General features: G+C 41.3%; 1 long non-coding RNA gene across 1 annotated transcript in view; it reads right to left on the bottom strand.

Annotated features, from left to right (window-relative positions):
- LOC134740245 (uncharacterized) overlaps positions 1-22,722 on the bottom strand; it is a 28,966-nt gene that overhangs the window by 5,363 nt on the left and 881 nt on the right. Inside the window, exon 2 of the long non-coding RNA XR_010127565.1 lies at positions 12,048-12,139. This is a non-coding gene — a long non-coding RNA (uncharacterized LOC134740245). The remainder of the gene's footprint in view (positions 1-12,047; positions 12,140-22,722) is intronic.

The raw sequence follows: 22,722 nt of genomic DNA, 5'->3' as shown, positions 1-22,722 counted from the left end.
TTTAACATAGCTCCATAGAGAAGACTACTATTTTCCCTCAGACAGTCTGAGAAATTCCTCCTGTGATCCCAAATAATTCTGAGCATCCTGTATTATATCACTTCTCACATGGCCATGGAATTGTTTTTAGACATCTTAGCTGTTCCCACCATATAGAAATTGAAAACAGGTAATAGTGTCCTATTTCTCTTTTTATACCTCAATCCTAGCACACTGTTAAGTACATATTAGTTGCCTGATAATGTTTATTTACTTTTAACCTATCCATGTCTTTGAATCTAACCTGTATCTTTTGCAGACAGTATATTGTTGGAGCATGCTTTTTTTTAAGCCATTCTGCCAATCTCTGTCTTTTGAGTAGAGTTTTTAATCCATTAATGTTTAATGTCATTATAATAAAGTAGGGTTTCTTTCTGACATTTTGCTATTTGTTTTCTAAAGGTTTATGTCTTTTTTCTTTTTCCATTTTCCATTATTGCCTTTTTTGTGCTAAATAGCTTTTCTAGTGTGCCATCTTAATTCCCTGAGTTTTATGTTCATTTTTGAGACAGGGTCTCAATCTGTCACCCAGGCTGGAGTGCAGTGGCCCAATCAGCTCACTGCAGCCTCAAACTCTTGGGCTCAGATGATTCTGCCCCCTCAGCAGCCTCCCAAGTAGCTAGGACTATAGGCACATGTTAACATGTCCAGCCATTTTTTATTTCTATTTTTATTTTGTAGAGATAAGGTCTCACTCTGTTGCTCAGGCTGGTCACAAACTCCTGGTCTCAAGCAATCCTCCTGCCTTAGCGTCCCAAAGCATTGAAATAACAGGTGTGAGTCACTATGCCTGACTCCCTGGGGCTTTTAACTATATATTTATTGAATTATTTTCTTAGTGGTTTATCTGTAAATCATAATTAACATCTTAACTTAAAACAGCCTAGTTCAGATTAATGCCAATTTCATTTAAATAATATATAAAAACATTTCTCCAACATAGTTCCACTTTGTTCACTTCCCCTTCCTTTGTGCTATTGTTATATAAAATCTATTTTTATACATTGAAAGTCCATCAATGCAGATCAGCACAGTTTTAAAACTACTGACCATTGCTTTATGCAACAAGATCAACACAGTTTTATAATTACTGACTATTGCTTTATGCAATTGTTTTTCTTTTTAGAGATGGGATCTTGCTATGTTCCCCAGGCTGGTCTTAAACTCTGGGGCTCAAGCAATTCTCCCACCTCAGCATCCTGAGGAGTTAGGACTGTAGACACACACCACCAAAACCAGCTTAGTATTGAGTTTTTTTAAAAGTGTTGATTCATATTTTTCATCAAATTGTGGTGAATTTTGTCTTTGTTTTGTGCTGCTATATTAAAATGCCACAGACTGGATAGCTTATAAACAACAGAAATTTATTTCTCATAGTTCTGGAGGCTGGGAAGTCCAAGATCAAGGTACTTGTATCTGGTGACTGTTGAGAGCCTTCTTGCTGTGCCTTAACATGAAAGAAGGTGGAAGGCAAGCTGATATGAACAATGTGCCTTTACATGGCAAAAGAATGAAAGAAAGTAAACCTATTCCCACAAACCCTTTTTACAGTGGCATTAATCCATTCATGAGGCCAGAGACCTCATGATCTAAATACCTCCCATTAAGCCCCCACTCCCAACACCGTTGCATTGGGAATTAAGTTTCCAACACATACATTTTGGGGAAAATATTCAGACCATGGCATTCTAGTCATTATTTCTTCAAATATTATTTTAGCTCCTTTCTCTCTCTACTCTCTTTCTGGCCGCCCCATTATGGGCATCTTCATACACCTGATGATGTCCCACAGGTCTCTCAGGCTCTGCTCATTTTCTTCTTTCTTTTTCTTTCTATTTCTCATACTGGATAATTTCAATCAATCTATCTTCAAGTATGCTGATTTTTACTTCTTCCAGCTCAACTATGCTGTTGAGTCCCTCTCGTGAATTTTTCACTTGAGTTATTATGCTTTCAAACTCTCTCTCTCTCCTTTTTTTTTTTTTTTTTTTTTTTTTTAAGAGAGTCTTGCTCTGTCGCCCAGGCTGGAGTACAGTGGCGCGATCTCGGCTCACAGCCTCTGCCCCCTGGGTTCAAGTGATTCTCATGCCGCAGCCTTCTGAATGGCTGGGATTACAGGCATGCATCACCACGCCTGGCTAATTTTTGTATTTTCAGTAGAGACGGAGTTTTACCATGTTGGTCAGGCTGGTCTCAAACTCCTGACCTCAAGTGATCCACCCGCCTCAGCCTCCCAAAGTGCTGGGACTACAGGCGTGAGCCACTGTGCCCAGCCCCAACTCTATTTTATAATTTCTGTTTCTTGATATCCTGTATTATGTAAGATATTGTTCTCATACATTCCTTTAATTCTTTAAACATCTTTTCTTCTAATTCCATGAATATATTTATAATGGGTGAATTGAATTCTTTGGGCTTCCTCAGGGTCAGTTTCTACTGATAATTTTTATCCTGTACATTTGTTCTCCTTTCGTATTTCTTTGCATGTCTTAATTTTTGTTGATAATTAAATATTTTAAGCACTATAATGTGGTAAATCTGGATATATACCCACCCCAAGCCAGGTTTTGCTATAGTTTGTGTTTGTTCTGGTTGCTGCTGCTATTTGTTTAGTAACTTTCCTGGTATAATTCTATAAAGTTTGTAGTATTTACCATGTGTGGCCACTGAAGTTTCTGCTCATTTAGCTTAGTGACCAGCTAATGATTGCACAGACATTTCCTTAAATGCTTTGAACCAATAAGTCTTCTGCCCTTTACCAAGGATCTCTATGTGTGTTTGGGCATGCTATCAACGCTTTGGCAATTTATAATTCTGCCTTCATCTTCACTTCCTGCTTCTGCAGCACCTACAAGTCAGCCAGAGGTGAGAGATTAGAACCTTCTCAGGTTTTTTTCTGGACATGTGTACAGTGTGCAAAATGCACATGGCTTCCAGAATATTCCAGTTTTTCCTGTTGTTGTTATTGTTGTTGTTGAGACAGGGTCTCACTCCTATTGCCCAGGCTAGAGTGTAGTAGGTGCAACTTAGCTCACTGCAGCCTTCATCTCCAGGGTTCAAGTGATTCTCCCATCTCAGCTTCCCGGGTAGCTGGGACTACAGGTGTGTACCACTACAGCTAATTTTTTGTATTTTTAGTACAGGTGGGTTTTCACCATGTTACTCAGGCTGTCTCGAATTCCTGGATTCAAGCGATCCTCCCACCTTGATCTCCCAAAGTGCTGTGATTACAGGCATGAGCCACAGAGGTTTTTTTTTTTTTTTTTATGTCCAACTTTTATTTTAAGTTCAGGGGTACATGTACAGGATGTACAGGTTAGGTAAACGTGTGCCATGCTGGTTTGTGCACAGATCATCCCATCACCTAGGTATTAAGCCCAGCATCCATTAGCTATTCTTCCTGATGCTCTCCCTCCTTTCACCACCCACCCTCCAACAAACCCCAGTGAGTGTTGTTTGCCCCCTATGTGTCCGTGTGTCCTCATCATTCAGCTCCCACTTAAAGTGAAAACGTGGTATTTGGTTTTGTGTTCCTGTGTTCATTTGCTGAGGATAAAGGCTTCCAGCTCCATCCATGTCACTTCAAAGGACGTGATCTTGTTCCTTTTTTTGGCTGCAAAGTATTCCATGGTATATATGTACCACATTTTCTCTATTCAGTCTCATTGATGGGCATTTAGGTTGATTTCATGTCTTTGCTATTGTGAATAGTACTGCAATGAACATACACATCCATGTATCTTTATAATAGAATGATTTATAGTCCTTTAGGTATATACCCAGTAATGAATTGCTGGGTCAAATGGTATCTCTACCTGTAGGTCTTTGAGGAATCACCACACTGTCTTTCACAATGGTTGAACCAATTTACGCTTCCACCAACAGTGTAAAAGTGTTCCTTTTTCTCCACAACCTCACCAGCATCTGTTGTTTTTTTGATTTTCTAATAGTAGCCATTCTGACTGGTATGAGATGGTTTCTTATTATGGCTTTGATTAACATTTCCCTAATAAGTAGTGATGTTGAGCTTTTTTTCATATGTTTGTTGGATGCATGTATGTCCTCTTTTGAGAAGTGTCTGTTCGTGTCTTTTGACCACTTTTTAATGGGGTTGTTTTTTCTTGTAAATTTGTTTAAGTTCCTTATAGATGCTGGATATTAGACCTTTGTCAGATGGATAGATTGCAAAAATTTTCTCCCATTCTGTAGGCTGTTTACTCTGTTGATGGTTTCTTTTGCTGTGCAGAAGCTCTTTAGTTTAATTAGATTTTGTCAATTTTTGCTTTTGTTGCAATTGCTTTTGGCATCTTCATCAAGAAATCTTTGCCCATGCCATATCTAGGCAATGGCACATTGCCTAGGTTTTCTTCTATGGTTTTTATAGTTTTTGATTTTACATTTAAGTCCTTAATGCATCTGGAGCTGATTTTTATAATGTGGTGTAAGGAAGTGGTCAAGTTTCAGTTTTTTGCATATGGCTAGCCAGTTCTTCCAGCACCATTTATTAAGTAGGGAATCTTCTCATTGCTTGTTTTTGTCAGGTTTGTTGAAGATCAGGTGGTTGTAGGGGCATGGTCTTATCTCTGGGTTCTCTATTCTGTTCCATTGGTTTATGTATCTGTTCTTGTACCAGTACCATGTTGTTTTGGCTACTGTAGCCCTGTAGTATAGTTTGAAGTTGGGTAATGCGATGCCTCCAGCTTTGTTCTTTTTGCTCAGGATTTCCTTGGCTATTTGGGCTCTTTTTTGGTTCCATAAAAATTTTAAAATAGTTTTTTTCTTATTCTGTGAAGAATGTTAATGGTAGTTTAATGGGAATAGCATTGAATCTATAAATTGCTTTCAGCAGTATGGCTATATTCATGTTATTGATTCTTCTTATCCATGAGTGTGGAACATTTTTCCATTTGTTTATGTCATCTCTGATTTATTTGAGCAGTGGTTTGTAGCTTTCCTTGAAGAGGTCCTTCACTTCTCTTGTTAGCTGTATTCCTAGGTTTTTTTTTTCTTTTTGTGACAATTGTGAATGGGAGTTCATCTGTGATTTGGCTTTTGGCTTGCCTGTTGTTACTGTATAGGAATGCTAGCAATTTTTGCACATTGATTTTGTATCCAAAGACTCTGCTTTAGTAGCTTATCAGCTGAAGAAGATTTTGGGATGAGATGATGGGGTTTTCTAGACATAGGATCACATTATCTGCAAACAAATTAGTTTGACTTCCTCTCTTCCTACTTGAATATCCTTTACTTCTTTCTCTTGCCTGATTGCTCTGGCCAGAACTTCCAACACTATGTTGAAGGGGGTGGTGAGAGAGGACATCCTTGTCTTGTACCAGTTTTCAAGGGGAATGCTTCCAGCTTTTGCCCATTCAGTATAACATTGGCTGTGGGTTTGTCATATATGGGTTTTACTATTTTGAGGCATGTTCCTTCAATACCTAGTTTATTGAGAGTTTTTAACAAGAAGGGATGTTGAATTTTATTGAAGGCCTTTTCTGCATCTATTAAGATAATCATGTGGTTTTTGTCTTTAGTTCTGCTTATGTGGTGAATCACATTTATTGATTTGCGTATGTTAAACCAACCTTGCATCCTGGGGATGAAGCCCACTTGATCATGGTGAATAAGCTTTTTGATGTGCTGCTGGATTCAGTTTGCCAGTATTTTGTTGAGAATTTCTGCTTCGATGTTCATCAAAGATATTGGCCTGGAGTTTTCTTTTTTTGTTGCATCTCTGCCAGGTTTTGGGATCAGGATGATGCTGGTCCTATAGAATGAGTTAGGGAGGGGTCCCTCCTTTCCAATTTTTTGGAATAGTTTCAGCAGAAATAGTACTAGCTCTTCTTTATGCCTCTGGTAGAATTCAGCTGTGAATCCATCTAGTCCTGGGCTTTTTCAGTTGGTAGATTATTTATTACTGCCTAAATTTCAGAACTCATTATTGGTCTATTTGGTGATTCAATTTCTTTGTGGTTCAGTCTTGGGAGGGTGTATGTGTCTAGGAATTTATCCATTTCTTCTAGATTTCCTAGCTTATGTGCATAGAGGTGTTTATAGTGTTCTCTGATGGTTGTTTATATTGCTTTGGGGTCAGTGATTATATTCCCCTTATCATTTCTGATTGTGTTTATTTGAATCTTTTTTTTTTTTTTTTGAGATGGAGTCTCGCTCTGTCACCAGACTGGAGTGCAGTGGCGCGATCTTGGCTCACTGCAACCTCCACCTCCCGGATTCAAGCAATTCTCCTGCCTTAGCCTCCCGAGTAGCTGGGACTACAGGTGAGCACCACCACGCCCAGCTAATTTTTGTACTTTTAGTAGAGATGGGGTTTCACCATGTTGGCCAGATGGTCTCGATCTCTTGACCTCGTGATCTGCCCACCTCGGCCTCCCAAAGTGCTGGGATTACAGGTGTGAGCCACCGTGCCTGGCCCTCTCTTTTATTCTTTATTAGTCTAGCTAGCGGTCTATCTATTTTATTACTTTCTTCAGAAAAACAGCTCCTGGATTATTTTATTATTCAAAGGGTTTTTCATGTCTCTATCTCCTTCAGCTCCGCTCTCATCTTGGTTATTTCTTGTCTTCTGCTAGCTCTGGGGTTTGTTTGCTCTTGGTCCTCTAGTTCTTTTAGTTGTGATGTTATGTTGTTCACTTGAGATCTTTCTAGCTTTCTGATGTGGGCATTTAGTGCTATATATTTTCCTCTTAACACTGCTTTAGCTGTGTCCCAGAGATTCTGGTACATTGTTTCTTTGTTCTCATTAGCTTCAAAGAACTTCTTAATTTCTGCCTTAATTTCATTATTTACCCAAAAGTCATTCAGGAGCAGGTTGTTCAATTTCCATGTGCTTGTGTGGTTTTGAGTGAATTTCTTAATCATGAGTTCTAATTTGATTGAGCATTGGTCCTGAGAGACTGTTATGATTTCAGTTATTTTGCATTTGCTCAGGGTTGTTTTGCTTCCAATTATGTGATCAATTTTACAGTAAGTGCCGTGTACCAATAAGAAGAATGTATATTCTGTTGTTTTTGGGTGGGGAGTTCTGTGGATATTTATCAGGTCAACTTGATCCAGGTCCTGAATATCTCTGTTAATTTTCTGTCTTGATGATCTGTTTAATATTGTCAGGCAGGTTTGTTTAAGGATCCCTCTATTATTGTGTATGAGTCTAATCTTTGAAGGTTTCTAAGAACTTGCTTTATGAATCTGGGTGCTCCTATATCAAGTGCATATATATTTAGGATAGTTACTCTTTTGTTGAACTGAACCCTTTTCCATTATGTAATGCCCTTCTTTGTCTTTTCTTTTTTGATCTTTGTTGGTTTAGAGTCTGTTTTGTCAGAAACTAGGATTGCAATCTGCTTTTTTCTGTTTTCCATTTTCCTCCATCCCTATATATGTCTTTGCATGTGAGATGGGTGTCTTGAAGACAGCATACTGATGGGTCTTGGTTCTTTTTTTTTTTTGCTCTGTCGCCCATGCTGGAGTGCAATGGCACGATCTCAGCTCACTGCAAGCTCCACCTCCCGGGTTCACGCCATTCTCCTGCCTCAGCCTCCCAAGTAGCTGGGACTACAGGTGCCTGCTACCACACCCAGATAATTTTTTTTGTATTTTTAGTAGAGACAGGGTTTCACCGTGTTAGCCAGGATGGTCTCGATCACCCGCCTCAGTGTCCGAAAGTGCTGGGATTAGAGGGGTGAGCCACCGTGCCCGGCCAGGTCTTGGGTCTTTATCTAGCTTGCCACTCTGTGTCCGGAGTCTCGCTCTGTCACCCAGGGTGGAGTGCAGTGGTATGATCTCAGCTCACTGCAACCTCTGCCTCCTGGGTTGAAGTGATTCCCCTGCCACAGCCTCCTGAGTAGCCGGGACTATAGGTGCGCACCACCATGCCCAGCTAACCACTCTCTGTCTTTTGATTGGGGCATTTAGCCCATTTTCTCCTTGGCCTGTGAAGCTTAGTTTGGCCAGATATGAAATTCTGGGTTGGAAATTCTTTTCTTTAAGAATGTTGAATATTGGCCCCCAATCTCTTTTCACTGAGAGGTCTGCTGTTAGTTTGATAGGATTCCCTCTGTAGGTAACCTGGCCTTTCTCTCTGGCTGTCCTTAACAGTTTTTCTTTCATTTAGATCTTGGAGAATCTGATGATTATATGTCTTGAGGATGATCTTCTTGTGGAGTATCTTATCTTACTGGGGTTCTCTGCATTTCCTGGATTTGAATGTTGGTTTGTCTTGCTAGGTTGGGGAAGTTCTCCTGGATGATATCCTGAAGTATGTTTTCCAAATTGGTTTCATTCTTCCTGTCTCTTTCAAGTACCCCAATTCATCATAGATTCGATCTCTTTACATAATCCCATATTTCTTGGCGGTTTTGTTCATTCCTTTTCGTTCTTTTTTCTCTATTCTTGTCTGCCTGTCTTATTTCAGAAAGATAGTCTTCAAGCTCTCAGATTCTTTCTTCTGCTTGGTCTATTCTGCTATTAATACTTGTGATTGCATTGTGAAGTTCTTGTAGTATTTTTTTCAGCTCTGTCAGGTCAGTTATGTTTCTCTTTAAACTGGCTATTTTGGCTGTCAGCTTCTGCATTGTTTTATCATGAGTCTTAGCTTCCTGGCATTGGGTTACAACATGCACCTTCAGCTCAGTGAAGTTCATTTTTATCCACATTCTGAAGCCTCCTTTTGTCATTTCAGTCATCTCAGCCTCAGCATAGTTCTTAGCCCTTGCTGGAGAGGTGTTGTGGTCATTTGGAGGAAAAGGGACACTCTTTTTGAATTTTCAGAGTATTTGCATTGATTCTTTCTAATCTTTGTGGACTTATCTACCTTCAATCTTTGAGGTTGCTGACCTTTGCGTGGGGTTTTTGTGGGTACTGTCGTTGTTGCTGTTGTTTTCTCTTTGTTTTTCTTTTAACAGTCTGGCCACTCTTCCATAGGGCTGCTGTGGTTTGCTGGGGGTCTGCCCCAGACCTTAGTTGCCTCAGTTTTTCCCGTACCTGGAGATATCACCAGTGAAGACTGCGAAACAGCAAAGATAGCAGCCTACCCCTTCCTCTGGAAGCTTCATCCCAGGGGATACTGACCTGTTGTCAGCCTGAAGGCGCCTATAGGAGGTGTCTGGAGACCCCTGTTGGAGGTCTCACCCAGTCAGGAGAAATGGGATAAGGGACCTTCTTAAAGAAGCAGTCTAGCTGCTTTTTGGTAGAGCAACTGTGCTGTGTTGCGGATCCCTTCGGTCCCCAATTGATTTGGGCCCACAGGCTGGACTGTCTGATAAGCCTGAACAGCCAAGGTGGCAGCCTGCCCTGCTCCCCAGGGACTCTGTCCCAGAGAGAAATTAGAGCTTGGTTGGCAGCAGAACATGGGCAGAGGTGGCTGGAGGCCCTGGCTGGGAGGACCTGCCCATAAGGAGGAGCGTATCAGGGTCTCACTTAAAGAAGCATTCTGGCCATACTTCAACAAGATAGCCTTGTCGTGCTGGGAACTGCCTCTGCTCCATCATCTTGGACTCTCCAAAGCCCACAGGCTGGAATGGCTGAGTCGTCCAGACAACCCAGGTGGTGGCCCTCTCCTCCCACAGGCACTCTGTCCCAGGGAGAGATCAGATCTGTGTCCATAGAAAATGCATGGGGCTGGTTGGAGGGCCCTACTGGGAGGTGTCACCCAGTGAAGAGAAATGGACTGGAGTCCGGCTTAAAGAAGCAGTCTGGTCACAATCTGACAAAGCAGCTGTGCTGAGCTGAGCTTGTCCTGACTGTTTGGACTCTCCAAAGCCCGCAGGCTGGAATGGTTGAGTCAACCGAACAGCAGAGATGGCAGCTGCCCCTCCCACTGAGGGCTCTATTCCATCTCCAGCAGGCTCTATCCTATTGCCAGTGGCTGGCTGGAATTCAAGTCAGTGGGTCTTATCTTGTGAGGTGTTGTGGAAGTGGGGCCCGCAGAACTACATTGCTTGGCTCCATGGATTCAGCTCCCTTCCTAGGGATATGTACAGGCCTCCCACCTTGCCAGGGATCCTGGGGCCAGAGTATGTAAAACTCCTGGGTCTCTGTGTGTGCCTAAGTGACCGCTCTGCTGAGATGCCACACAGCTCTGTGTATCAGACCCAAGGCCCTGGTGGTGTGGGCTCACAAGGGGATCTCCTGATCCACAGGTTGCAAAGATCCGTGGGAGAAGCATGGTTTCCCAGGGCCATACAATCACTCACCACTTCCCTCAGCTGAGGGTGAGGGTTCCCTTGGCTTTGTGTCACTCCCAGGTGGGCCATCACCCCACCCTGCCTGAGTTTTTTCCCTGATCAGTCTCAATGAGAGTACCTGAATATTTCAGTTGAAGGTGCTGTATTCATTTGCCCCTTTCATTCCTCTCCATGAGTGCCGCAGACCGCAGCTGCTTCTAATCCACCATCTTGGCCACCAGCCCCACAGAGTTTTTCAAAGCCCCTGTGGACATCTCATTCCCTAGATTTTCCTTTTAAGTTTTCTTTTTAGCCAGCTTCTTGTTTGCCCCAACTGATATAACCATTTCAGGCCACGGCTGCTAGGCTGCTGCTTTTCACAGATACTGTGGTTTCAAGATTGCTGGGTTTCAAGACTACCATGGAGCTGGGGAGGGGGGAATTGAAATAGGGCAAGTTAAACACTACAAATCTCACTGTCTGAGATTTCGCCATTTTTCTTCAATAAGCACTCCTCAGATTGTTAAATGTCTTTGATTTTTTGTAGAGTTCTGAAAAACTAGAGAATGTCTGCCAGTGATCTCATTGCTTTTACGGAGAAATAAGTTTTTGGAAGTCCTTACTCTGTCGTTCTGGAAGTGCTTCCCAATAAATGTTTATTTAATTATGAGGAATCACATTACATGGAGCCTTCACTTACAGTCTCACAACACACACACACACACACACACCAGAAAACAAGATTTACAAAGGAAGCAAAATTGCAGTTCCAATCCAAAATTGTCCAAGTCCTAATTTATAAGTTTCTTTTTAATATTTACTTAATTTACTTCTATTAGGCTGTCTTAATTATTTATGCCATTTATTAAAATCCCACCACTACAGATAGTTAGTTACAGACCTTAGCTAAAAACATAGGAAGAATGCCTGATCTCACACATCCAAATGACCCTTTATATTTCCAAAGGCCTTGTCAAATATTTTGCTCAATGACCCAAAGAAATGTAAACTAAAAGTAACAGGCATTTAAATACCACAAAAATGCTAATATGAGTTACTTTGAAAATATATATATATATTTATTTAAATGGTTAAGTTAATTTCAGTATATTTATGTGATAAAAGAATGCCTAGCCTATAAAAAATGTTTTATTAAAAAGTTTGTAATATGTTCTAGCATTAAGCAAAAAAGTAAATGCAAAATTTTATATACAGTATGACCTCAATTGCATAACACATCATTTAAAAGAATTTTTTTAATGCCTTAAATGTTAATAATGCTTGTTTCTAAATATTCTAAATAGTGAAATTTTTCTTTTGAGATGGAATCTTGCTCTGTCACCAGGCTGGAGTGCAGTGGCACAATCGCGGCTCACTGCAACCTCCCCCTCCCGGGTTCAAGTGATTCCCCTGCCTCAGCCTCCTGAGTAGCTGGGATCACAGGCACCCACCACCACACCCAGCTAATTTTTGTATTTTTAGTAGAGACAGGGTTTCACCATGTTGGCTAGTCTGATCTCGATCTCTTGACCTCATGATCTGCCCACCTCGGCCTTCCAAAGTGCTGGCATTATAGGCGTGAGCCACTGGGCCCGGCCCTGAAATTTTTCATTATACATTTCTTTCATTTCAAATGTTCTACAATATGCAGTTATTTCTATATTAAACAATAAAAAGTAAACTCTTAAAATTTGCTTAAAACACAACTCCTTTCCTTTCCCAACTTTCAATCATAATGCTGGCTGACCACGGAGAGCTGGAGAAAGAATTATCTACCAAGTTACCATTTGCTAATGGCAGAGCCAGGACTAGAAACAATCCTCTTACCTACAAGTCCTCATACGTCTCTGGCTGGAGCAAGCAGGTTCTTCTGTCTGTGCCCATTGGTGTTTTCAGGTTGCTGGCTTCTTCAGCTTTGTCTGGATATATAAGGTAAAAAGAAAACTCATCACCGCGTCATTCTCAGGTCCCAAGGCCCCTAGTCAGTCTGTCTTCTCTTCTCCATCCTTCAGAGTCCATGTATGTTTGTTTTGTAGATAGTAACTAGGGTTTTTAGTTGTACTTAGTAGAGGGAATGGGGAAATGTATTTCTATTACATCTTCCTAGGAGCAGAAGTCTGTACCTAATTTTGAATTGTACTTTTATCACCAATGCTACCACTGTCATTGTCATTGTTTTCATAGTCCTCTCTTGCCCCTCCCCCTTTCCCTCTTTTTTTTTCTCCCTTCCCTTCCTTATTTTTGTTTTTTAGTTTTTTAAAACCCAGTCAAATTTAGCAGTGGGGGGCTGTAAACCAATTTTAGTAACATTAATATTAATAAGTTCTGATAATCCACTCCCATCAGACCAACCTTTCTTCTTTTTTCAAAGATGGCCCACAAATTTGTAGTAAGTTTCAGGCTCCACAGAACCTGAATCCACCTCTGGTATCTGGCACATTATAAGATCTCAGTAAATATTTTTTGAATGCATAAATGATTAGACTCCATATAAGGATCTCATGAAATTATAGTAATAGACAGTGAATCCTAGAAAAAAATGGTTCCCTTGAAACACTGAAAAATTATAAGGAACGAAAATCTAATTTGAAACACCTCACAAGCAGTGAAGATAACCAGGTATCTGCAGTATCTTGATATTTTGGGTAATGCCTTTAGGCTTTGGCGAAAAAAAAAAGACAAAAAAACAAAAAAAATTTCCAGGAAAAAAAAAAAGCTAAATGGTGACGCATTGACGATGCTGCTTAAGGGTTCTCAGGTGTAGTTATTACCACTGCAAGATTTCACCTTTCCTCTAAACACTCATGTAAGTCTCACTGATCATCTATTCCAGCAGCCCCCAATCTACCTGCATACTGAAATCACTTAGAGAGCTTATTCCTAAGTGCAGAAGATATGGAAAACTTTCGAACAGATGCCTACCAGGAATTATTGGAAGTATATACCTCAGGATTTCCAAGCACCAATTTATAATTGGCCCCTGCCAAACTACAACTGAAAAGGCCAAAGGAACTTATAAACAAAGGGGAAAAAATCTGCATCAATAAAGAGGATGTCAACCAAATGCTCCACATTTTTAAATGTCTGCTAAACAGAGTATTGAATCACACCAGAGTGAAAAAAGACACCAGATCTGATGTTTAACTTCTCTTGCAAAGAAAGCAGGATATTTGTATGGTAAGTAAATATAGGAGATTTGACAGAATCTAACTATCAACCCCTAACTTAGAGGAATAATGAGAGGCAGAAAGGATAGGTCACACGACTTTAGGGAGCAGTCCAACTGACACACCCTCTCCAAACTCAAAAGGCCTTTGAAAGTCACAGGAGTTGGAAGGTCTGAGTCTAAGCATGCCCACATCAAACACCAGCCAACAGGTGAGAGGTGTTTCCTCACCCAGGAGGAAATTACAACAGGAAAGACAATGAAAACACCATATATATGAGTGAAAGCTGGACCACATGAAAAGCTGGAAAGCTGATCCTGATACAGAGATTTTACCAAACATAAGAAAGAAACTCTGAGGACGTTAGACTGTAGACCTGGTCATGTAAACTTATGCCAATGTGCTCTCTGGCCAAAGATCTGAGAGAAGGTACTCAACAATACAACAATGTATAATGTGGGGACCCAAGGAGGATCTCTTTCTCCTGTTTTTAAGCAAAATTAGACTTGCATAGACCTCTCCTCTTTCAAGAAAGAAAGAAAAAAAAAACTCAAAATGGAAATTGTGGGACAATTCTGCAATGTAAGAAATCCTGGTAGCAAAGGGAAAATCATCTGCTTTTCATTCCTTATTGCATCAAAGATTCATTGCATGCCTACTGTATGCCAGGAACTGTTCTAGGTGCTTGGGATATGTCAATGAGTCTTGACCACATAAGGATTATATTGAGAGAGGGAGAGGACAGACAGTAAAAAATAGATATGATACTTGTTTTAAGTCAGTGTATGTATTGAAAGGGATAAGAAACGTGGAAAAGAGAAAAAGACCAGGATACGGAGTATCTGGAGTGCTGAGGGTTAGCTGTGGGAGGTGGGATCATGGTTGCAATATTTACATAGGATTCTTAAGGAAGTCCTCATTGATAAGGTGACATTTGAACAAAGATTTGAAGAATATGAGTTAGCCATGGTTATTGGGGGAAAGAAAATTTAAGGCAGAGTGAACAGATGTCTGGAGGCCTTAAAGGTAGGAATGTGTGCCTGAGGTGTTAACAGATAAGGAAGCTAATGTGGCTGGAATGGAATGAGGGAAGGGTAGAGTTAGGCAGTCTTTGCTGGGTTTTGAACCAAAAAGAATAATAATCTGACTTTTTTTTGTTTTGTTTTGTTTTGCTTTTTTGAGACAAATTCTCATTCTGTTGCCCAGGCTGGCAATGATGGCTGACTCCAGCCTCCACCTGCAGGGCTCAAGTGACCCTCCCACCTCAGTCTCCCAGGCAGCCGGAACTACAGGCGTACACCAACATGCCCAGCTAATTTTTGTCTTTCTTGTAGAGATGGGGCTTCCCCATGTGGCCCAGGATGGTCTCCGTGACTTATGTTTTAAGGACTACTCTTGCTGCTTTGTTAGGAAACTGAAAAGGGTGGCGCAAAGAGGAAAAAAAGCAAGAAGACCAATTAGGAAGGTACTGCAGTCATCCGGGTAAGAGGTGGCTGTTACTCAGGCCAGGCTGGTAGGAATACAGGTTGTGGGACATGGTCAGATTCCTCATGAACTAGGTGGAGGGTATGAGAGAAAGAGAGGAGTCAAGAATAACTCCAAGTTTTTTTGCCTGAACTACTAGAGTGGAAGCTGCCTTTAACTGAGCTGGAGAAAGTTTCCTGTGGAGCAGACCTAGAAGGGAAAAATAAGTAGTTCAGTGTGGGACCATGTTAAGTTTGGGATGCCTACTGGCCCTCCAAGTGGAGATGCAGTAGAGTTGGCAGTAGGATAAATGAGGGTGAAGTTCAAAGAAAGGTTTAGAGTACAGATATAATTTTGGGAGTCTTCAAATATTTTGATTGATTGGTTGAGACTGGGTCTCACTCTGTCACCCAGGCTGGAGTGCAGTGGCACGATCATGGCTCATTACAGCCTCTATCTCCTGGGCTCAAGCAATCCTCTCACCTCAGCCTCCCAAGTAGCTGGGACTACAGGCGTGTGCAACCATGCTCAGCGAACTTTTTATTTTTAGTAGAGGTGGGTTTTGACATGTTCCCCAGGCTGGATGGCTAATTTTTTATTTTTTGTAGAGACAGGGTCATACTTTGTCGCTCAGGCTGATCTCAAACTTCCAGCCTCAAGTGATCCTCCTGCCTCAGACTCCAAAGTGTTGGGATTAGAGTCATGGGCCACCATATCCAGCCGGTTTTAAAAACCACAAGACTGAATAAGATCACTGAGTGAATAGAGGACAAAAGACTGAGCCCTGGGACACTTCAACATTACTAGGTAGGGAGAAGAGGAGATGTCAAAGGAAAGGAGACCAAGAAATAACCAGCAAGATAAAAGAAATACTCAGAATCATGTTCTGGAAGCCAAGTACTCAGCTCTGAGTTTGTGGCTATGGCTCTCAACTACAGTTATTCTGTTTTTTGTTTGTTTGCATGTTTGTTTTTGAAACAGGGTCTTGCTCTTTGAAACACACTCTTGCACCCAGGCTAGAGTGCAATGGTGTGATCACGGCTCACTGTAGAACTATGGCTATTCTTGACTGGATATTGACTCTTGGACAATTTATTAACAGTAACTCAAATTCTTCTTCTTCTTCTTTTTTTTTTTTTTTTTTTTTTGAGACAGGATCTTGCTCTGTTGCCCAGGCGGGAAGTGCAGTGGCATGATCTCAGCTCACTACCACCTCCACCTCCTGGGTTCAAGCGATTCTTGTGCCCCATCTTCCCGAATTGCTTGGATTATGGGTGTGCACCACCACGCCCAGCTAATTTTTGAATTTTTAGATATGGGGTTTCGCTACATTGGCCAGGCTGGCCTAAAGCTTCTGGCTTAAGTGATCCGCCCACTTCACCCTCCCAAAGTGCCAGAATTACAGATGTGAGCCATGTGCCTGGTCTCTTTTTTTTTTAAGGGAAGTCAAATACCTATGGGCCAAGCACGGTGGTTCACACTCGTCATCCCAGCACTCTGGGATGCCAAGGTAGGAGGATTGCTTGGGTTCAGGAGTTCAAGACCAGCCTGGCCAACATAGTGAGACCCTGTCTCTACAGAATTTTTTTTAAAAAGTTAGCTGGGTGTGGTGGTGCATGCCTGTAGTCCTAGCTACTTGGGAGGCATCACTGGGAGGACTGCTTGAGCCCAGGCGTTCAAGGCTGCAGCAAGCTATTATCCTGCCACATACTCCAGTCTGGGTGACAGAGGGAGACCCTGTCTCAAATAAATAAATCAATATCTGAAATTTAAAAAAAATTTTGTAGCTTTAAATATTCAGTAGTAATTTTTCAGACTTTACATGTTAGCTCAAAAGAAAAATAAAGCTATATCTATTTTGTAAGGGGAAAAACAGAAACTCCATTTGTAAAAGACAAAATAATTGATCTAAGCCAAATTCTGGGGGCCTCAATAAAATTACAATTGTCATAGTTTATTTATTAGTTTACCAGCTCAAAATGTCACAGAACTTTACTGTAGACATTATGTTGTAAATATTGGTCATCATTTCTATTAGTTTGTAATTAATTGAAGCTTGTATAAAACAAAAGAGTAAAATAGCCCTTTAATGTACCCCATGAGAAGGGTCATTATTCATTTATGACTTATACGAAGGTCAAAGGGGGTGGACCACGGATAACTGGAATACTTGTGCAAAATACCTATGGTGAATATGATTTACTCTAATTCTTCCATAGGACCCACAGATTCAAACAAATAAGAAAACTTTTAAAGTCTTGTATTCGAAATTATATGAGGGGTAATTCATTATTAAGACTAATTTATTCTGCAGTCTTCTATGATTTAAATATACATGTACAAGTAAACATGTACAGAAATTAATACTAAAGATTTTATGCTTCTTTCTGAAGAAAACTTAGGATATACCATTATATCAAATAAATATATAGTATACAGAAAATTGTATATTTGAAATTTTTTAACTGAAACTTACTGTATCTAAAATAAATACTTTATTTATTCAGGCATGCACAAAAATTATTGCGAGCCAATTGTGAACCAGATTCTGAACTAATAACTACTAAGGATATGACAGTGAAGAGAAAAGATAAAAATCTCTCCTGTCTTGGGATTTACATTCTGTGAAAAAAATCCTTATTAGATAAAAGGAAACTTTATGAGGTATAAGAGGAATATCCCTCAAAATGTGCTTCTTTGAAATTCTGTATTGTAATCATCTGCAGTGTATGTTAAAAATGATGCGGGAGGGGGGCGGGGTGCAGGGCTGGGCATGGTGGCTCACATCTGTAATCCCAGCACTTTGGGAGGCCAAAGTGGGTGGGTTCGAGACCAGCCTGGCCAACACGTGAAACCCCATCTCTACTAAAAATACAAAAATTAGCTGGGTGTGGTGGTGCACACCTGTAATCCCAGCTACTCAGGAGGCTGAGGCAGGAGAATCACTTAAACCTGGGAGATGGAGGTTACAGGGAGGTGAGATCGTGCCACTGCACTCCAGCCTGGGCAACAGAGCAAGACTCCATCTCAGGGAAAAAAAAAATGATGCAGGGGCCAGGCGCTGTGGCTCATGCCTATAATCCCAGCACTTTGGGAGGCCAAGACAATTACCCTTCATATAATTGCTTGAGCTCAGGAGTTCAAGACCAGCAGGGGCAACAAAGTAAGACCCTGTCTCCAAAAATTAGTCAGGCTAATTTTACTCGGGAGGCTGAGGTGGGAGGATGGCTTGAGCCTGGGAGGCAGAGGTGTGGCAGTGAGCCAAGATCACACCACTGCACTCTAGCCTGGGCAACAGAACCAGACCTGGTCTCAAAAAAAAAAAAAAAAAAAAGATGCAGACCAGGCAGTGGCTCATGTACTTTGGGAGGCCAAGGGGGAAGATCTCTTGAGCCTAGGAGTTCAAGACCAGCCTAGGCAACGGAGCGAGAACCCGTCTCTACAAAAGAAGGTTAAAAAAAACTAGAAAAAAACAGCCAGGCATGGTGGTACGTGACTGTAGTCCCAGCTACTTGGGAGGCAAAGGTGGGAAGATCACTTGAGCCTGGGAGGTTGAGGCTGCAGTGAACTGTGATCAAGCCACTGCACTCCAGCCTGGAAGACAGAATGAGACCCTGTCTCAAAAAGAGAAAAAAAAAGATGCAAATTTGTGTATTTTATCACAATGGAAGAGAAAACAACAGAGATTCTCAGGGTTTCCACCCCAGAAGTAGTAAATCAGAACACAGTGTGGGGGACAGAAATCTACATTTTTAATGGCTTCTATACACACTATCATTAGAAAACTTTCTTTTTGAATGTGTTTTTTAGAGTATTTCTAAAGTCTTCATAGACCCAGGGTCTTTGAGTGCATCTAAAAGGCCATCATAAGGACATCCAAATCTAAATTATATCTTCCAAATTATGAGCAGATGGATGTAAACCTGTTGAAATGCAGTCATTTGAACAAATGTGTACCAAATAATGCAAACTATCTCTGAGAAAAATCTTCTTTCTTAAGTGACAGAAGAGAATATTTTCAGCATGGTGTATATTTAATATTGAAAGCCTGGGCAACAAAGTGAGATCTCTTTTCTGCAAAAAATTTTTAAAAATTTAGCCGGGCATGGTGGTGCACTACTACAGGCATGACTACAGCTACTCAGGTGGCTGAGGTGGGACGATCACTTGAACTGCAGCCGGGGAGGTTAAGGCTGCAGTGAGCTGTGTTCACACCACTGCACTCCAACCTGAGTGACAGAGCAAGACCTTGTCTCAATAAAAAAAAAAGTAAAGATATAAAAATAAAAAAGTCAGCCTCAAGGCTAGTATCAAGGCTTCCTTTGCCCTTCGAAATACATCCATCATATAATGTACTATTGCTCAAAATTTATTTGATGGAGGAAAATCTTGCTATGTATCATCCTTTCTAGAAAACAGGCTTTATTCCCTTCTGTTTTCAGTGCCCAGTTGCCCTACCATTTGGCACCAAAATTGGGAGTGTATATGAGAGGGGTAAGTTTCCTAAACTCAAATAGTCTACTACTATGGCAATTTTTGGTAGGGTGAGCCTTGATTAGGGTATAAGCCTAAATTTTTTTTTGTTTTGTTTCTGTTTTTTTTGAGACACAGTCTTGCTCTGTCGCCCAGGCTGGAGTGCAGTGGCACGATCTCGGCTCACTGCAACCTCTGCCTCCTGGGTTCAAGCAATTCTCCCTGCCTCAGCCTCCCGAACAGCTGGGATTACAGGCGCCCACCACCACACTCGGCTAATTTTTGCATTTTTTAGTAGAGACGGGGTTTTGCCATGCTGGCCAGGCTGGTCTTGAACTCCTGACCTCAGGTGATCCACCCGCCTCGGCCTCCCAAAGTGCCGGGATTACAGGCATGAATCACTGCGCCTGGCCTGAGCCTGAAATTTGCGTTAGCAAAAATATGAGATGGAAATTTAAAGATTACAACTTGGATGTTTTAATAGTGAAAGGATGATATTATATTGCCATCTTAATAACAAAATTAAAAAAACTATGGAAGAGTTTTTACTCATCACTGTTTTACAGTGCCACAGAAACAGGAAGTGGGTTGGTGGTTTTTTTTAAATTTTTTTGGGTGAATTTTGGATTGCACCAGAACAGACTAGTGAATCATAAACTTTCTGCTCTGTTTCCTACCTCTTGATAGGTTTAGACAAGTTTGATCTTAGACAAGCTTAGATCAAGTGAAGTTTTTCCCATATGCTAAACATATACTGACTTGACATACTTGTTGGCGAAATAATCAATAAAAGTGGCTTTAAAGCACTCTGTAAATGAAAATAAAAATATTATGCAAAGATTACAGCTTGGGTGTATGCTGCTGGTAGTTTTATGGCACTGAAAACAAAAAAGGCCAAAGTCTTTGCAGCTGTGCACTGATTAATCAGAAAGGGATGAAAGAAATTTCCTTTCACGTCATAAACTGTGTGATTGTGATACGTGTTAGTTATGAAAGGGTTTTTGTTTTTGTTTTTGTTTTTGTTTTGAGACAGGGTCTCATTCTGTCACGCAGGCTGGAGTGCAGTGGCGCGATCTTGGCTTACTGCAACCTTCACCTCCCTGGGCTCAAGTGATCCTCCCACCTCAGCCTCCCAAGTAGTTGGAACTACAGGCGCACACCACCATGCCCTGCTAATTTTTTGTATTTTTTTGTAGAGATGGGGTTTCGCCATGTTACCCAGGCTGGTCTCAGACTCCTGGATTCAAGCAATACACCTGCTTCAACTTCGCAAAGTGCCGGGATTATAGGCATGAGCCACCGCACCCAGATGGGATTTTTAAAAGAACTTTTTCTATTAGAAGTTACTACGCTTTAAACTTTAAAAAGTAAGAAACTGATATTTTTTAAAGCTCTGTATTTTGATGGGGACAATCAGAGCATCTACTATTTGCCCAGCAATGCACAAATGCTAAAAGAAGTCCAAGAGGTTAAAATATGCTCCATGCCGTGAACAATTTTCCAATTTTTTTTTTTTTTGAGATGGAATGTCACTCCTGTTGCCCAGACTGGAGTGCAATGGTGCTATCTCAGCTCACTGCAACCTCCACTGCCCGGGTTCAAGTGATGCTCCTGCCTCAGCCTCCCGAGTAGCTGGGATTGCAGGCATGCGCCACCACGCCTGGCTAATTTTTTATTTTTAGTAGAAATGAGGTTTCTCCATGTTGGTCAGGCTGGTCTCGAACTCCCAACCTCAGGTGATCTGCTAGCCTTGGCCTCCCAAAGTGCTGGGATTACAGGCATGAGCCACCACGCCTGGCAATTTTCCAATTTTCTTAGGCAATTAAGATATGTGTGTGCTCCAGTTAGAATGGCAATCATTAAAAAGTCAGGAAACAACAGGTGCTGGAGAGGATGTGGAGAAACAGGAACACTTTTACACTGCTGGTGGGACTGTAAACTAGTTCAACCATTGTGGAAGACAGTGTGGCAATTCCTCAAGGATCTAGAACTAGAAATACCATTTGACCTAGCCATTCCATTACTGAGTATATACCCAAAGGATTATAAATCATGCTGCTGTAAAGACACATGCACACATATATTCACTGCAGCACTATTCACAATAGCAAAGACTTGGAACCAACCCAAATATCCATCAATGACAGACTGGATTAAGAAAATGTGGCACATATACACCATGGAATACTATGCGGCCATAAAAAAAGGATGAGTTCATGTCCTTTGTAGTGACATGGATGAAGCTGGAAACCATCATTCTCAGCAAACTATCGCAAGGACAAAAAACCAAACACCACAGGTTCTCACTCATAGGTGGGAATTGAACAATGAGAACACTTGGACACAGGAAGGGGAACATCACACACCGAGGCCTGTCATGGGGTCAGGGGAGCGGGGAGGGATAGCATTAGGAGATATACCTAATGTAAATGACGAGTTAATGGGTGCAACACACCAACATGGCACATGTGTATATATATGTAACAAACCTGCATGTTGTGTACATGTACCCTAGAACTTAAATTATAATAAAAAAAGATATGTGTGTGCTGTAATAATTAGAGAATATCAATACAAGCAGGAGATGAATAGTATGCATTTGATAAGTGCCACAGGTGCTCAGAGAAAAAAAAACACATCCGGGTAACCTGGAAAAATCTGTCCAGGGAAGAAAGTGAGAAAAGGGGTACGCATTTCCTATCCCATGGTTGTAGAAAGTATCTGAGTAGAGAAGAACATTTCAGCATTCCAGAAGAGGTAAACAATTATTGCATAAGCTGGTGAAAAACTCTCTGCAATGTTATATAAAGTATCAAAATGGTCACTGAGGTCACCAGGCTTTTTCAAATATTAGTGTTTTTCAAGATTTGTCTTCTGAGACAGATGAGCTTTTTCCCCCTCCTATGCAGTGAGGGAGGACTTGTGTGTTCATTCAGTTATACAGCAGGGGATAAAGTTCATTGGTACACAGGGTGCCTGAAACCAGCCCTGAATACATCCTCTTTCTGTGAGTAGTAGCCAATTGAGAGATTACAAAGAAAATCCTTAAACAGAAGTAAAGCAGGGTTTTACTACCATCAGGGGAAGAGGTCACATTAAAAAAAGGTTGCCAACCGGTTGGCAACATTTTTTTTCTTTTTTGAGATGGAGTCTCATTCTGTCACCCAGGCTGGAGTGCAGTGGCACAATCTTCGCTCATTGCAACTTCTGCCTCCTGGATTCAAGCGATTCTCCTGCCTCAGCCTCCCAAGTAGCTGGGATTACAGGATTACAGGTGCCTGCCACCACGCCCGGATGGTTTTTGTATTTTTAGTAGGGGTTTCACCATCTTGGCCAGGCTGGTCTCGAACTCCTGACCTCGAGGATCCCCCTGCCTCAGGCCCCCCAAAGTGCTGGGA

Source organism: Pongo pygmaeus, chromosome 9 (genome assembly GCF_028885625.2).
Source record: "Pongo pygmaeus isolate AG05252 chromosome 9, NHGRI_mPonPyg2-v2.0_pri, whole genome shotgun sequence".
NCBI lineage: Eukaryota > Metazoa > Chordata > Mammalia > Primates > Hominidae > Pongo > Pongo pygmaeus.
Note: the sequence above shows the minus strand (reverse complement) of the source record. Positions and strands in the feature narration are given on the sequence as shown.